The 18275-nt window shown below is 40.0% G+C and overlaps 1 protein-coding gene across 1 annotated transcript in view; it reads left to right on the plus strand.

The window, feature by feature from the left end:
- Positions 1 to 18275, plus strand: part of LOC141166682 (pyroglutamylated RF-amide peptide receptor-like) — a 213550-nt gene that overhangs the window by 168066 nt on the left and 27209 nt on the right. The window lies entirely within an intron of this gene.

The raw sequence follows: 18275 nt of genomic DNA on the forward strand, positions 1-18275 counted from the left end.
GTTGGGCTCAACCATACATTAAAGTTCTGGGCCCCGTTCTGGGTCCCTTCCTGGTATACTGTCCCCCTTCCTGATATAATGCTACCCATCCTGGGCCCTTTCCTGTTATAATGTCCCCTGTCTCTGGCCCCTTACTGTAATAATGTCCCCCTTCCTGTAACAATGTTCACCATTCTGCTATAATGTCCCCCATCATGGGCCCCTTCCTGGTATAACGCCCCCCATCCTGGTATAATGACCCCCATCCTGGGCCCCTTCCTGGTGTAATGTTCTCCATTCTGAGACCATTCGTCGTTTAATGCACCTATCCTGCTATAATGCCCCCCATCCTGGGCCCCTTCCTGGTGTAATGTTCTCCATTCTGAGACCATTCCTCGTTTAATGCACCTATCCTGCTATAATGCCCCCCATCCTGGGCCCCTTTCCTGTAAAATGTCCCTCAATTTGCAGGTCCCTTCCTGGTGTAATGTTTGTTCTACTGCTCTTTTCCAACACATTAAAAAAAAGATTCTTCTTACCTTCCTCCGTTCCCACAATGTGTGGTGTCCTCTTCTGTAGCCAGCAGCTGACTTTAACATGCCAAGCATCACTGCTATGTGCCGCTTTTGATGGGCCGGCTGACATAATCTTCCGATCTCTGATTGGCCGGCGCTGTGTATCGCAGTGCATGGAACCGGCGAGTTTCTGCACCGCAATACACTTCAGCTGAATGTGCATCCTCGGATGCGCATCCAGCTGAAATGGGCACTGGCAGGTTGCAGTTACACCCTCTGCAACCGCGATCGTTAAGCCCCTGCCATTACCGTAAAACAGAGTAAGTAGAAGAAATAAAGTACATGTACTTGGAACTAGAATACGAGAGCATTTATTTGCACTTGCATAGACTCAGGAAAGTTTTGTCAGTGCCCAAGTATAATTTATCACTTAGACAAGCTAAGAATAATTATATCAAAGCTGTGCATCTTTAAAACTTCATCTTCTAAACTTGGTGAGGAACTTGAAGTCTAAACAGAGACGTTTTATGTGGCTGTAAATATGTCATAAGAAATATATCTTGAGAAAATAAGTCCTAGAATTCTAAACATTTTCACTCCTTTAAACAAGTTTTATCGCCAAGTTTCCAGACCTATTAATGTTTGATCGATCTTCATGTCTTTATATTGTGTATTTATGTCGGTCATCCAATGATTTATTTTAGTAAAAACTTGTATATTTAAATATACCACCTGATTCCATGGAATACAGAGCTGAGTGGTTTGCACTTGCGTACAGAAGCAAATTAAAGTATATTTCATGAAGCTTTTTACTGTTAAAGACACATCAGGAAAATTTAGGAAGAGGCTCCATGAAATAAGAAACAAATAATGAATCACATATATATTTTTAAGCTCTACATAGCAATACTGCCAAAATGTAGAATTGTATTCATTGTAGAGTAATCACGATTCCTCCAGAAATCCTTCAAAGGTCATCTTCAGACCTTTTAGAGAACTTTTAAAACTGTTGTAACTCCTGATCTGCTCATGACTTGCCAATTCAACCCCCTAAAGTGAATTTATCTATGTATTTATCTCTTTATCTACTTATCTTCATAACTCAGCAGTACATGTAAATACATTAAATTTTGTAATAATTATTAGGGTAAAGCGGTATCTTCTACACCTACCAGCAGCCTGTAGTTCTACACAGAAACCTCCTCTGTCCACCAAAAAAAAAAGAAAAAACTACTAGAGTAATATAGTAAGTACACAGGGCTGGAGTAAGTACAATATTCTCTATCTTAATTATACAAAGCCCATGTATTAGGCTCTATGGCTGTAAGAAGTTCCACAAGGAATATTATATATTGCCAAATGCACTAGGCACTTTATTTAGGGTTGACAAGCTCATGTTGCATTGTTGTATAAAATTAATTATTACCTTGCTCATGATATAGTGGTGGAGGACTGTGTTCTCGTTTTGTAGCACCATGTTGCTGTAATCTTTTTTAACTTTTTTCCAATAAAGATTATATGAATTTTCCAAAAAACTCTAGTCTTTTGGGTTCTTTTTAGACCCCGGTTTTGTTGTAGATTATATTTTGGAGTTATGTGATGTGATATATATAAGGATACTAATGAGTTTATATTGTAGAGTAATATAGTAAGTAGTAAACAGGGAGGAGGGAGATGCAGCTGCAGATTCGTTTTTTATGTGTCAGTGAGATGGCATGCTGTGAGATGTGGTGAAGACCCAACGTAGATCAGAGTGGGGAGTTCTGTACTAGCATCACACCAAGTGACACATTCTTAATTTGACTGTATATTAATATACAGAATATATTTCCAGACTTATCATTAAAAATAATCCTACAAATCTTAATATTCTGATCTCCAAAATTTCAAGCCTTAGAAGTAGCAGTTAGGCTGTGGACTAACCATTTACCCTATGAGGTGGGGGAAAGAGCAGTATGGAGGAAATAATATAGCTAAAGGGAGAAGTTGTGGAGCTACATTATTTCCTGAGGGATAAAAGGGCTCTGTAAGACCAGCACAACCTAACGGATACAGAAAAATAGTAGTAGATCCAGCTCCAAAACGATAATAGAAAAATTGGTAAAAAATAAAGTTTATTCCATCTTCAATTAAAATCACATAGGTGAATCAAAACATCACTGTTAAAAAGGAAACTCATAGCCTACACGTTTCAAAGTTATTGCTGGTTCTTAATCAAAGCCAACCTTAGGGATTCATTCATAACCTCTGTACCTGGACCACCCACTCTAGAACTAGATTATTGTTGCCTTAGACCTGGGATGTCAAACTCAAACACACAGGGGGCCAAAATGAAAGACTTGGACAAAGTTGCGGGCCAACCAGTATACAGAATAATGGGCCCCACACAGTACTCCATACGAATAATGGGCCCCACATAGTCCTCTGTACAGAATAATGGGCCCCACATAGTCCTCCATACAGAATAATGGGCCCCACATAGTCCTCTGTACAGAATAATGGGCCCCACATAGTCCTCCGTACAGAATAATGGGCCCGCATAGTCGTCAATACAGAATAATGGGTCCTACATAGTCTTCCATACAAAATAATGGTCCCACATAGGGGTGGCAGTTCTGGTGTCGAGGGCCAAATAAAACCACCCTGCGGGACAGAGTTTGGCACATCCTGTATTCAGCACGCGCAGTTCTAGGGGCAGGGATTGCAAAGATTTTCTAGAACCTGTGATTGTAGCTTTTTAATAAAAGAAAAGGCTTATTTGGGGCCCATCGGAGAATTCACCAGCTCCCTGGTGGGCCAGTACTAGTCTGCAAAGAATACCCTTTTTTAACAGTTACTTATCTCACTAATAACAATTTATTGCAGTGATTCCACTTTGACTCATACAAATAAATTCTATGCATTTTTAGATTTAGCATCTCATATAATTGTAGGTAAAGTAGTGAACTAACTCATGCGGATGGTAATCAAATGTTCTCTTTTTTTTTGCGGTAATCCATTTTCTGTGCTCTTTGTACAGGTAAAGAAATATGAGGATGGCAATTTATATTGTTGAGCCTGAGGGTCAGTGAAAGTAATTTTGTCTATGTTTCATGATACAGAATTGTAGACGTACATCAAACAGTGAAAAGGTCATCATCGCTAGGTCACAAATCTGTTTAAAAATACATATATCTTCTCCCCTTCTGCATTGAAGCAGAAAATAATTCAGCTGGGGAGTGGTACATTATCCAAAACATATCAAATATTTATTTCTATGTGTATAAATGTATGTGTTATGGCATGCTCTGTTTTACATGTTTCAGTGGCTGCAGCTCAAAATAATTTACTCACTGCTTTTAACAATGATGATCCCGTAGGGCAGAGCCGAGCACCTGTCATTATGAGAGTCATACTGAGAAATAAATATATGAAATACATAATTTGGCTACATTTCAAAAAATCTAAACCTCATAGCAATCGATAGGAATGTAAATGAAAACATAAAAATAAAAAAATTACTAATACATTTATCAACAGCTAAAGTTTATCTATGTGCTCAAGATAAGTTATACATGGAAAGACAAAATGAGCAGAAATAACAAAAAAACTTTTCTAAAACAAGCATGATATGGAAAAATATAAAACTCACCATAAGCAGTAGGGTAAACAGATGGAAGTTGGTTCCTGAAGGGGATCTCCAACCTTTGAAGAAAAAATGAAAACCATAGCAGATGTGGTAGGATAACAAAATAAACTATACTTATCTCTTCTATTCCCAGGCAATCAAACGCAGAAGCTCCAGCAGTTTTCAAGTCCTTGTTTACCAGTAGCCAGTACATAATTGCTGCAGACAATCATTGGCCTCAGCGGTCATGTTCTGGACTTTTTGTATAATGGCTACCATTAATTGGCCACTTACATTGATATATTATGTTCAAGATTGGCCTTAGTTTATAATTTCATATATGTGGTACTTCTATCTATGTATCATACTGATCAAAAGTTTCGACACACTTGTTCATGTTTTTCCTTGTTCCTAGTGGAATGTCCACATTGTAGATTCAAACTGAAGGCAGCTAAATTATGAAGGAACAAATATGGAAATAAAGAATAAAGAAACTTGAAACAAATCAAAATGTATGTTAAACCTTAAATACCTCAAACTACCTCCCTTTTAGGCTGGAATTCCACTCGCGCATAGCATCCAATGCAAAAGCATCAGATGCAATATGCTAATGACACTCGGCTCCAGCTCTGCTGTGAGTGTGAGCCAAGTGTCAGTGCAGTGTGCTCTGATTCTCATGCATGAGAGAATCGCAGCGCACGTGGGGAGGAGACGGAGAAAGTAATCTCTCCATCTCCTCCATTGCCTGTCTCAGCGTATACCGGACGGCACTGGGACAACATCCAAGTGCAGTCTGATGTTTCACACGCACCCATAGGCTTGTATGGGTGCGTGTGAGAAGAGTCTCTCACCCAATCGCAGCATGCTGCGATTGTTTTCTCATGCCGAACCGGCATGAGAAAATAATCACTGATCTGCACTGACCATAGTATAATATTGGGCCGAGTGCTATCCGATAAAACATCAGATAGCACTCGGCCATGTTATACACTCGTGTGAGTGAGGCCTTACTTTGATGACAGCTTTGCATTCTCTCAAGCAGCTTCATCATGTTATCACCAGGAATGACTTTCCAGCAGTCTTGAAGGCATTCCCAGAGGTGCTGAGCACTTGTTGGTTGCTTTGTGCTTTGCGTTCACTCTGCAGTCCAACTCATCCCAAACCGTCTCAGTTGGTTTGAGGTCAGGTGATTGTGGAGGCCATGTCATCTGGTACAGCACTCCATCCCTCTTCTTTTTGATCACATAACTCTTACACATCTTCAGGGTGTGCTTTGGGCTATTGTCTGTTGCAACGCCAAATAGATTGCATTTTGTTGCAAAATGCCTTGGTAGCCATGCTGTGTAAGTGTGCCTTGAATATGGATTAAATCACTAACAGTGTCACCAGCAGAGCAGCCCCACGCCATCACACCTTCCCCTCGATGATGCATGGTAGAAATCATTTACTCACTTTTTCTGTGTCAAACAAAGACATAGCAGTTTTTACCCAAAAATCATAAAGTTTGACTCATCAGTAGTGTTGAGCGATACCTTCCGATATCAGGAAATATCGTATCGGATTGGATCGGGCCGATACCCAAAAAGTATCAGATATCGCCGATTCCGATACCGGAAACCAATGCAAGTCAATGGGACACAAATATCGGAATGAAAATAAACCCTTTCTTTCCTTGTAGGTTAATTCTACATGAAGTAAAACAACTAAGAATAATGTAGAATGACATGAAAAGCCGGCAATTCATCAGCGGCATACACCGGTACCCGACAATTTACAACAGAAAGAATAGAGCTTCACACATAGATTAGATAGATAGAAACATGTCAGTCACATATATATGAAGTACAGTGACAGTGTTGCTTACTGTACTTGTCATTTAGTGTAAAGGATTTATTAAAAAAAATATTAGTGTTTTCGTGCACCGTCTCTTTAAGAAAGCCGGCCGGCAATTCAGCAGCGGTACCCGACAATTTATAACAGACAGAATAGAGCTTCACACATAGATTAGATAGATAGAAACATGTCAGTCACATATATATGAAGTACAGTGACAGTGTTGCTTACTGTACTTGTCATTTAGTGTAAAGGATTTATTTAAAAAAATAATAGTGTTTTCATGCACCGTCTCTTTAAGAAAGCCGGCCAGCAATTCAGCATCTGTACCCGACAATTTAGAATAGAAAGAATAGAGAATCACACATAGATTAGATAGATAGAAACATGTCAGTCACATATATATGAAGTACAGTGACAGTGTTGGTTACTGTACTTGTCATTTAGTGTTAAAATAAAGGATTTATTTAAAAAAAAATTGGCGTGGGGTTCCCCTTAATTTTAGGCTCTAGCGGAGGTTAAGCAGACAGCTGGGGCAAATGTTTGAAGCCTGGGAAGGGGGTAATACCCACGGAGCTTCCCAGGCTACTAATATCAGCCCCCAGCTGAATACCTAGCCTTTACTAGCTATTAAAATGGGGGAACCCCCCCCAAAAAATGACGTGGAGTCCCCCCTAATTTAATAGCTAGCAAAGGCTAGGCAGACAGCTGGGGGCTGATATTAATAGCCCAGGAAGGGAGCCATGAATATTGGCCCCCTCCCAGGCTAGAAACACCAGCCGTCAGCCGCCCCAGAAATGGCGCATCCATAGGATGCGCCAATTCTGGCACTTAGCCTCGCTCTTCCACGCTGCCCTGGTGCGGTGGCAGGGGGTAATAGGGTTGGGGTTGATGTCAGCTTATAATGCCAGCTGACATCAAGCCCAGGTTAGTAATGGAGAGGCGTCTATAAGACACCCCCATTACTAACCCCATAGTCAAAGTTAAAAGAAAACACAAACACCCAGAATAAAGTCCTTTAATTGAAATAAAGACACAATTCTTTATTGTTCTAAATTAAACCATACTTACCATCACGCCCATTCCAGCTGAAGCCAACGATCTCCTGCAATAAAAGAAAAATAATAAAGCAACCTCATCCTTACCTTTCCATGGTTCCCACGACAGCTTCAGCTCTGCTACATCGAGATGACAGGCTGGACCGCAGCAGAACGCTGCCATCCAGCCTGTCATCCCGCAGACACTGAGAAGCGCAGGCATGCTTGCGCTCTGCAGTGTCTGGCTGTGACGGCATAAAGATGAGCCGAGGTCATGTCCAATGAACTCGGCGCACCTCATGCACGTCACTGACAGCGTGGGAAAATTCTCCTGCACTCAGCGCTTCAGCGTGAGAATTCTCCCACGCTGTCAGTGACATACATGAGGTGAGGTCATGTCCAATGAACTCAGCTCACCTCATGCACGTCACTGACAGCGTGGGAAAATTCTCACGCTGAAGTGCTGAGTGCAGGAGAATTTTCCCACGCTGTCAGTGACGTACATGAGGTGAGCTGAGTTCATTGGACATGACCTCGGCTCATCTGGATGCCGTCACAGCCAGACACTGAGGAGTGGAAGTATGCCTGCGCTTCTCAGTGTCTGCGGGATGACAGGATGGATAGCAGCGTTCTGCTGCAGTCCAGCCTGTCATCTCGATGTAGCAGAGCTGAAGCTGTCGTGGGAGCCATGGAAAGGTAAGGATGATGTTGCTTTATTATTTTTCTTTTATTGCAGGAGACCGTTGGCTTCAGCTGGAATGGGCGTGATGGTAAGTATGGTTTAATTTAGAACAATAAAGAATTGTGTGTTTATTTCAATTAAAGGACTTTTTTCTGGGTGTTGTGTTTTTTTAAATACTTTACTAGAAATTCATGGTGGTCATGTCTAATATTGGCGTGACCCCATGAATTTCGGGCTTAGGGCCAGCTGATAATGCCAAGCTGGCCTTAACCCCTTTATTACCCAGTGAGCCACCGCACCAGGGCCCTGGATGAGTTGGGTACAGCGCCAGAAGATGGCGCTTCTATGAACGCGCCATTTTCTGGGGCGGCTGCGGACTGCAATTTGCAGCGGGGGTGGCCCAGAAAGCTTGGGTCTCCCTGCGCTGCGGATTCCAGCCCCCAGTTGCCTAGTTGTATCTGGCTGGGCACAAAAATAGGGCGAAGCCCCACGCATTTTTTTTTTAAATTATTTCATGAAATTCATGGAATAATTAAGAAAAAAAGGGCTTCCCTATATTGTTGTGTCCGGCCAGGTACAAATAGGCAGCTGGTGGTTGGGGGCAGCCTGTTCCTGCCTGCTGTACCTGGCTGGACACAAATATAGGGCGAAGCCCCACGTCAATTTTTTTTAAAATAAATCCTTTATTTTAACACTAAATGACATTTGAGGAGTTAATAAAGATGCAGTCCCTAAATTATTATTTATTTTTTAATTAATTTTTCCCAAAACTTTTGACGTGGGCTTCGCCATATTTTTGTATGCCAGCCAGGTACAGCATCCAGCTTCTATGAACGCGCCATTTTCCGGGGTGGCTGCGGACTGCAATTTTCAGCGGGGGGGGGGGGGGGGGGCAGAAAGCTTGGGCCTCCCTGCGCTGCAGATTCCATCCCCCAGCTGCCTAGTTGTACCTGGCTGAACACAAAAATAGGGAGAAGCTTCACGTATTTTTTTTTTTTAATTATTTCATGAAATTCATGAAATAATTAAGAAAAAAAGGGCTTCCCTATATTGTTGTGTCCAACCAGGTACAAATAGGCAGCTGGTGGTTGGGGGCAGCCCGTTCCTGCCTGCTGTACCTGGCTGGACACAAATATAGTGTGAAGCCCCACGTCAATTTTTTTTAAATCATTTCAGGAAATTCATGAAATAATTAAAAAAAATTGATGTGGGGCTTCGCCCTATATTTGTGTCCAGTCAGGTACAGCAGGCAGGAACGGGCTGCCCCCAACCACCAGCTGCCTATTTGTACCTGGCCGGACACAACAATATAGGGAAGCCCTTTTTTTCTTAATTATTCCATGAATTTCATGAAATAATTAAAAAAAAAAAACGTGAAGCTTCTCCCTATTTTTGTGTCCAGCTAGGTACAACTAGGCAGCTGGGGGATGGAATCTGCAGCGCAGGGAGGCCCAAGCTTTCTGCCCCCCGCTGAAAATTGCAGTCCGCAGCCGCCCCGGAAAATGGCGCGTTCATAGAAGCTGGATGCTGTACCTGGCTGGCATACAAAAATATGGCGAAGCCCACGTCAAAAGTTTTGGGAAAAATTAATTAAAAAATAAATAATAATTTAGGGACTGCATCTTTATTAACTCCTCAAATGTCATTTAGTGTTAAAATAATGGATTTATTTTAAAAAAAAATAGCGTGGGATCCCCCATAATTTTAGTCTCTAGCGGAGGTTAAGCAGACGGCTGGGGCAGATGTTTGAAGCCTGGGAAGGGGGTAAAACCCACGGAGCTTCCCAGGCTACTAATATCAGCCCCCAGCTGAATACCTAGCCTTTACTAGCTATTAAAATGGGGGACCCCCCCCAAAAAAATGACGTGGGGTCCCCCCTATTTTAATAGCTAGCAAAGGCTAGGCAGACAGCTGGGGGCTGATATTAATAGCCCAGGAAGGGTGCCATGAATATTGGCCCCCTCCCAGGCTAGAAACACCAGTCGTCAGCCGCCCCAGAAATGGCACATCCATAGGATGCGCCAACTCTGGCACTTAGCCTCGCTCTTCCACGCTGCCCTGGTGCGGTGGCAGGGGGTAATAGTGGTGGGGTTCATGTCAGCGCCAGCTGCCATGAAGCCCAGGTTAGTAATGATGGGCGTCTATAAGACACCCCCATTACTAACCTACAAAGTGTTAAAAAGAAAAAACACACTACACCCAGAAAAAAATAATTTATTTGAAATAAAACACACAATTTTATTTAATTCTTAGTTTACTAAAAATAATAGTTACCTGTCCACGTTCCTGCGCTGATCTCCCATGCACAGCTGTCACATCTGGAGATGGTGACAGCTGTGCATGGCTGCTGTAAGCTCACGCTGCCGGGAACACGTCCGCTCCCGGCAGCGGGAGCCACTGACTGAGGTCACCGGAGTGCATTCAGGCAGCGCAGCTCCGGAGACCTCCTTTACGGCACTGCTGTACCGTGGGAATTTCTCACGATACAGCAGGGCCGTAAAGGAGCTAACCTTAACTCTGTTTGCCGACTACTCCTGCTTTGCTGCCTATTGATTCCCTTCCTCTTTTTTGCAGGCTGTGTATAATTCTATTAGTGGCATAGGGGTTCCCTAGATGTAACTTATTATTTATGTTTCATCTTTTTTGTAATGTGATTTGGCATTCGGGAATTGTTCCCTTTGATATATATGTATTTTCATATGTGGCCCTGGTGGTCCTATATTGGACCTTTCATTATTAGCAATATTTCCTTGGGGGTTCTGTGGTGTCGTTTCTTTAACCTGCACATGTGGCACTTGGTGCCCGGAAGCTCTATGTAATTTATATATCAGTGTGTAATTGTAGCATGGTCTAGGAAGTTGATATAATCATACATGGGTCCAGGTGGGGTTCTGTGAGGAGTGTGGCGCTCACCCCGACACGCGTTTCAGTGCATGCCTTCATTACGTACGAAGGTACACAGGTCATAACACCGTCTTTGCATGTTTTTCAGCATACTATAGTTCCATGCATTGCTGGCTATTTCCATTATGTCTTACATTCTCCATATGGTTATAATATAGGCACTTTCTACCTCTTTTTTCTCTTATCCAACTTATACATATATTGATTTACGGTTATACTGAGGTGCTTCCTGTATTACAATCATCTTAGGCACTCCTTGCACTTTATATTCCACCTACCAAACATACAACTTCAACCATGTTCTAGGTTCACTTCGCCCTGGTGTCTGTCCTGCAATGATTTTTACTCTGTTTGAACCCCTTGTTGAGTACTATGTTATTCAATTTTAAACTCAGTGTGTGCACTCTCTTTTATTTGCCACCACGTACCCACCTGTAATGACAATAAAGGTATTTTATTTATTATCTACATTCTGACCACTTATTCGGGCTCTTTATATTGGTTCAGATTGGACTGTTTGCAGAAATTTGTAAGAATGGTAATACATTTTTTTGAAAGCAACCCAACCTACTACTGACAGCACTTACTCTTTTTTCCTCACCTTCTTCAAAGAGCCATAAGATTTTTCATTTTCTATCGACATAGACGTATGAAGTCTTGTATTTTGCGGGACAAGATGTAGTTTTGAATGACATCATTTATTTTGCATTCAATATACTGAAAATTAATTCCAAATTAGCGCCAACACTTTCTGCAGCACTTCTCAAATCACGAAACACCTATACAAACTATATAATGCGTTACATAGCAATACATTATTTAATAATTCGTACAGTGAGGCACTGCTCACAAGCTTATAATCCATGAGAATGGTCTTGTCCAATTAGTGGCCAATGTAAACATGACAAACTCTAGTTTGCAAGTTGATTGAATCGTTTATACTAGCCACTAAATCATTGTTGATGGCAGAACATCTCCCCATGTAAAAAGAAGATATGCTGATGCTAACCGTATAGATTACTATACAGATGCCCCTCTCAAGTCCTCCTTTTAATTGGAAATGTATTAGTCAATGCAAAGTCAACTTCCCCCCTTTTTATCTGGTTTCAGCTGTGGTTTTCATATTGCCCACACCTGTTACTTGCCACAGGTGAATTTGAACGAGCATCACTTGCTTGAAACAAAATTGTTTACCCGCAGTTTTGGAAAGGTGTCAATAATTTTGTCTGTTCCATTTTGGGGGTTTTGTGTAAAATTATGTCCAATTTCCCTTTTTTTTCTCTTTTTTTTTTTTGCTTTATTCCAATACACACAAGGGAAATAAACCTGTGTATAACAAAACATGTGTAATTGCAATCATTTTCTGGGAGAAATACTTCATTTTCTGGAACAATTTCAAGGGTGCCAACACTTTCAGCCATGGCTGTATATTTTTGCTATTGTGTCTTCCTTTAACAGTTTCACCATACTTGCAAACTATGGTAATTATCAAGCTATTCTATTTTTAATAGACAACATTAAAAATTCACACTTTACAATATCAATTTGGCTTGACTGAACCTGAAGTTACCACAACTCATTTTCAAGAATTGTCTTGGTACAGCTTCAAGTTCAATATTGATTGATTGATTTAGTGGCTATAAAACCAGTTTGATCACACTTGTATAAAAATAGGAATGACTTTCAAAAGTCTTATTCTTGATCATTTAGACAACATATTTATGTCTATATTTGTCATTGACATTGGTTTGTATGTTCACATTGGTTGCATCCTACCCTGGTTTTAATATCATTACTAATTCAGCTTTTCTCCTTTAGTCTGGTAACATTAACCTCAATTTATAGTACTGTAAAACATTCTGTAATTCTTTTAACAATATTTTAGGGATGCAAATAAAATTTAATTGGATGTCCATTCAATCTAGGAGATTTATTATAGGCTGAGGCAGACAAAGCACCACAAAGTCCTTCAGTAGTAATTGAGGACTTTCACTGGCTCTCTCCTTAACCCTTTCAATACCCTTTTAGTTTTTGTGCTTTCGGATTTTTTTTCCCTCCTGTTATATCAAGAGCCATAACTTTTTTATTTTTCCCACAGTCAAAATTTTTTTAAAAAAAGAAAAGTACTCCATAAATAAAGCACCTTTAAAAATGATCTCTACTGGAAAAATGATCAGAAATACGCTCAACACATCAGGTTGTGCAAACTACAAGCACATCACTGATGAAAGTAGAAAAATGTTTCTGGGAATCACACTGGCTGCTGGTCCACTTGTGGTCCAGGACAAACCAAGTGAGAGTCTATGGCAAATGAGGGCTTAGGAGTCAGCAGAAAAAAATGCAGGAATCAACATGAGCGCTGCCAATGTGTCAAATAGCCATTGTAATTAAAGGTAGATGATGGCTTTTATTGTTGTTGTGCAACGCGTTTTAGCATTGATTTGGTTTCTTCTTCAATAATATACTTATTAACAAATGACTGTTAAAAGGAATCTGTCAGCAGGTTTTGCTGGCCCATCTGAGAGCAACATGATATAGTGGCAGAGATCTTGATTCCAGGGATGTGTTACTTACTGGGCTGCTTGTTGCAGTTTTGATAAAATCACAGTTTTCTCTGCTTTTTGATTTTATCTTCTGCCATTTACATCAGAAAGCTACTGTGTAGTTTTACATCATTGTTAGCTGGAATTGGTTCTAGCACAGCTCAGCTGTACTGCACTTCTTCACAATGCCTGCTGCTGACATCAGTTTGCAGAAACTGCAAATACTGCTCTATTGATACACATGGCAGAAGATAATCCTTTGTCATATGCATTAACAGAGTGGCATTTTCAGTTTCACATCACCGGTCTCTCAGTGGTGAGTAACAAACCCAGCTCAACTAATCTCTGCCCCTGTAAACAGATTTCCATACTGCAGTATATTCTCTCATACATACATATATACAGTCCCATCCTCCATTATAGCTTCTCTTAGTTACCAGCACTGTAATGAATGAGGCTATGTCACTTTTTGTAAGATCCTCCCTCATAGTAGAACTTTCATCCCAGAGCAGTTGTATGGTGGCAGGATGACAGCTCAGAAAGATTGCACTGCGCATGATCAACCATGAGCTGGAACTAGTGCAAGAGGGTTCCAATGGCACCTGGAAGACAAATAAAGCCTGGGGAGCCTTACTTAGGGGGTTAATATGTGTGAAATGTGACAGATTTAAAAATAAAATCGGATATGTTGGCAATTATGTGTACATTATTATAAGACCACATTGTGATTAGGGAAGAAAACCCTTTAAAACACATATAAAAACACATATAAAACAAATAAGTCCCAGAAAACTGGAGAAGAGCAAATGTTGTTCCTATCTTCAAAAAGGGGAAGAAGGTGGACCCAGGGAACTATAGGCCGGTGAGTCTGACTTCTATACCAGGAAAGATCTTTGAACAAATTATTAAACAACATGTATGTAAGTACATGGATAAGAATGAAGTGATTAACCAGAGTCAGCATGGGTTTGTAACTAACAAGTCATGTCAGACTAACTTAATTTCCTTCTATGACAGAATCACTGACTGGGTGGATCAGGGAAATGCTGTAGATATAGTATATCTTGACTTCAGCAAAGCATTTGACAAAGTATCTCACACCATCCTTATTGAAAAAATGACCAAGTATGCAATGGACCAGGCAACTGTTAGGTGGATTCATAACTGGCTTAGTGATCGGACTCAAAGGGTGGTTGTAAATGGCTTCACATCCAGCTGGATGAATGTCTCAAGTGGGGTACCACAGGGCTCCGTCCTGGGACCTGTATTGTTCAACATCTTTATCAATGATTTAGATGAAGGAATTGAGGGTAAACTGATTAAATTTGCTGATGACACAAAGCTAGGAGGGATAGCTAATACTAGAGAAGAGAGAGAGAGGATTCAAAAAGACCTAAATAAACTGGAGCAGTGGGCAGCAACCAACAGAATGGTTTTTAACAGGGAAAAATGCAAAGTACTACATCTGGGCAATAAAAATGAAAAAAGCATATACAGAATGGGAGGAATAGAGCTAAGCAACAGTACATGTGAAAAAGACTTAGGTATACTAATAGATCATAGACTGAACATGAGTCAACAGTGTGATGCAGCAGCAAAAAAGGCAAATACAATTCTGGGATGTATTAACAGAAGCATACAGTCTAGATCACGTGAAGTCATTATCGGTCTTTACTCCTCTTTGGTCAGACCTCATCTGGAATACTGTGTACAGTTTTGGGCACCACATTTTAAAAAAGACATAGACAAACTGGAGCAAGTTCAGAGAAGAGCGACCAGAATGGTGACTGGTCTGCAAACCATGTCCTATGAGGAACGGTTGCAGGATTTGGGAATGTTTAGCTTGCAAAAAAGAAGACTGAGAGGAGACTTAATAGCTGTCTACAAATATGTCAAGGGCTGTCACATTGTAGAAGGATCATCTTTATTCTCATTTGCACAAGGAAAGACTAGAAGCAATGGGATGAAACTAAATGGGAGGAGACACAGATTAGATATTAGAAAAAACTTTTTGACAGTTAGGGTGATTAATGAGTGGAACAGGCTGCCACGAGAGGTGGTGAGTTCCCCTTCAATGGACGTCTTCAAACAGAGGCTGGACAGACATCTGTCTGAGATGATCTAGTGAATCCTGCTTTGAGCAGGGGGTTGGACCAGATGACCCAGGAGGTCCCTTCCAACTCTACCATTCTATGATTCTATGATTAATACACTGATTAAATATGCAAATTGCCTTTTCAGAGAGGAGGAGAACTTTAACTCTAGTGCCACCTATTGGAAGTAGTAATCCTAAAAGTAAATATCAAGCCTTAATCAAGCCTTGTCAAACCAAAATCTCAGTTTGTAGACATATGTTTTGGGGTGTTGCTCCTCATCAGTACAAAGCATAAGATCTGATTTGGCTGCATAAGATGCCTCTGACTGGGGTCTAAAGGGTAACAGCTCTCCCTGTGGAGAGTGACATGTCTGACATGCCAGTGCAAGGAGACTTATAGACCATGCAAGGCGCCTCTCAGAAATTATATATGCAAATAGTTTCTTCAAAGAGGAAGAGGACCTGAAGATTTGCTATTTCCAATAGGTGGCCCTAAAGTAAATATCGACCCTTTAACGAGCCTTGCCATATGACTTAGGATAAAAGCCAAACCAAAATCTCAATTTGCAGATACTTGTTTTGGGCTGCTTCCCCTCCACAGCACAACACAGCATAAGATTTGATTTGGCTGTATGAGAGACCTCTGTCAGGGTTCTAAGGGGTAATGGCTCTCTTTGTGGAGAGTGACATACCAGTCTAAGAAGACTTATAGGCCATGTATTGCTCCACTGGGAAATAATATTCTGGGAATAATACACTGATTACAATCAATAAAAGTATGTACAATGCATAATTAGAAATATACACACATATCCAGATAACAGGCTCATTATATAATAACAATCATGCTCAAATAAAGGATGATGTCATTTTACAATTATAATACAATAAAAAGAAAAGACTATTCTGAATTTTTTATCATTTCATTCATACCCTCTGGTGTTTAAGTAAATTGCACATAATAAAAATATTCAATACGATTCTCTATCGGCCAGTCTACAATTCCTATTAGACTGAGAATCTGGGACCTGTTCTAAAATTGTATGCTTTAAACTAATGAGGTCTGTATTATGTTGAATTATCCCCTTACTGACATCGGACAGACTAGTACATTCAATGTCCGGTCCCTGTCTGTGATGCGGGGTCAGAAATTGGCAGATGATGGCTGTGTTATTCAGCCATCATCTGCCTGTAACAGAAGCAAGTGGAGCTGAACTCCATGCATTGCTGTTAACCTGTTAAATGCTGCTGTGACTTTCTGCCAGCAGCATTTTGCAGTGTGCGACCCAGGGTGTGTGCAATTAATAAGATATCGAATCGCAGATATCAAGGTACTATTGTAGCATTTTAATCAACTTTCTGTGTCCTGCATAGATAGACGGCTTAGTTGGCTTAGGTGGCTTCAGCCTACAGACAGATTCCCTTTAAAGAATTTTATATTTTAATAGATTGGACTTTTACAGACAGGATGATACCAAATGTGTTAATTTTTATTATTTTTTATTATTATTTTTGAGCGGAAAAGGGAGGTGATTTAAACTCTTATTTATTTTAATATTTTTTATATTATTATTTTTTTTACTTTATATTTTGGTCTCCAAATGAAGGGAAATGAAGCCTATAATCGCTCATATGCAGTATCTCAGTATATAGTTTAAATAATGTTCTCCTATGAAGCTCAGCTCTAGGCTGGGCTTCACATGAGAACTAAAATGGCATCTATGGAGGCCTTCAACAGGCCCCAGGATGCTATGATAACCCATTGGTTTCCTGGGGTTATGTTGTGGGGGGTCATCGGGGGCCAGTGTTCAGCTCCTGAGTCTGCTCTATTCACATCACACACAACTTGCGATAAAATTGTACATTTCAGGTCATTAAGGAGTTAATAGACAATTTGGGGAGACTCACATTGCCAAAATATTTTAGAATTTTCTTCAAGGAATATGAATATTTTGAATTTTTCAATTCAGAATAAAAGATGAAAAAATATTCAATATTTGTACATTATCAAATATTAATTTGCCTATATTGAATTTTTTATCATAAAAACGTTAGATGATGCTGTATGATTTTTTTTTTAAATATGCTAACACACGTCTGGGAATATTGCCCTCAGAAAAATAAATATTACAATATTTGTATTGATGTATGAGCTTCTGGCGTTATTACATTTTTATACAATTCTTCGAGCTTTTACCATTTCTTCCCAATTATTTGGCATACTATAATCTAAATATCCCTTTCTATTGTTGATGTTGGTGTCCTAGCATTTGTCTATAACATATAGATCCAATTTAAAAAAAAACTTGTTTTGTTTTTATTTTAAAATATTTCAACTAAACAGTATATAAGATCATATTATTCCTGATGTATCGCCTTTTCTCTCTTATTGATGCTTAACTTACCAGTATGGGAAAATTATTTCCCATGGAAGAACTCCGTTTTGTGAAGACAATAAAAACAATTCAGATTCCCTATAGCTAAATCTAGCTGTAAATACTTGTTTAAGGTTTAAAATAACAAGAATATTTTAGTATGCCTAGATGTTCTTATTACCACGATTCCATCTTGTGACATTCATTTCAAAGTCGTGATCATCCTCGTGCCAGATATGGTCTAGTTCAGTTTTATTCTCGGGCTTAATAAATTATTAAAATTCCTAACTACAGTCAATTTTTCTATCTAATAACGAAGTGTATAATTTGTATAATTTGTGCCATATTTCATTATTGAAAGGTGGAGGAATGTAGATTGTGGTATAAGTTTTCATGTTATTAATTTCCTGCGTGAGAACATGAACATTTTATTTGATTGCGAATTTAACTAATCGCCTCTCGTAAAGCGAAATTATCACTCAATTCATGCTCCCCAATTCACAGGCAGCAAGAATCAGAGCATGGCATGTTGATCTTCTGATTGTTACAGTTGACCAAGTCTATCGACATGATTAAATGGTCATAGTCTTCCAATGCCATTGGTCCAATAAGGCTCGGTTCACACTTGTATTGGACCCTTTATTAGGTTCGCTCATTTTTGCTGAAAGAGAAAGTGCAGTTTGCTACATTGGGTCTTAAGTTGAG

Source organism: Phyllobates terribilis, unplaced genomic scaffold (assembly GCF_046119375.1).
Source record: "Phyllobates terribilis strain yellow unplaced genomic scaffold, ASM4611937v1 Scaffold_11__3_contigs__length_659146591, whole genome shotgun sequence".
Classification (NCBI taxonomy): domain Eukaryota; kingdom Metazoa; phylum Chordata; class Amphibia; order Anura; family Dendrobatidae; genus Phyllobates; species Phyllobates terribilis.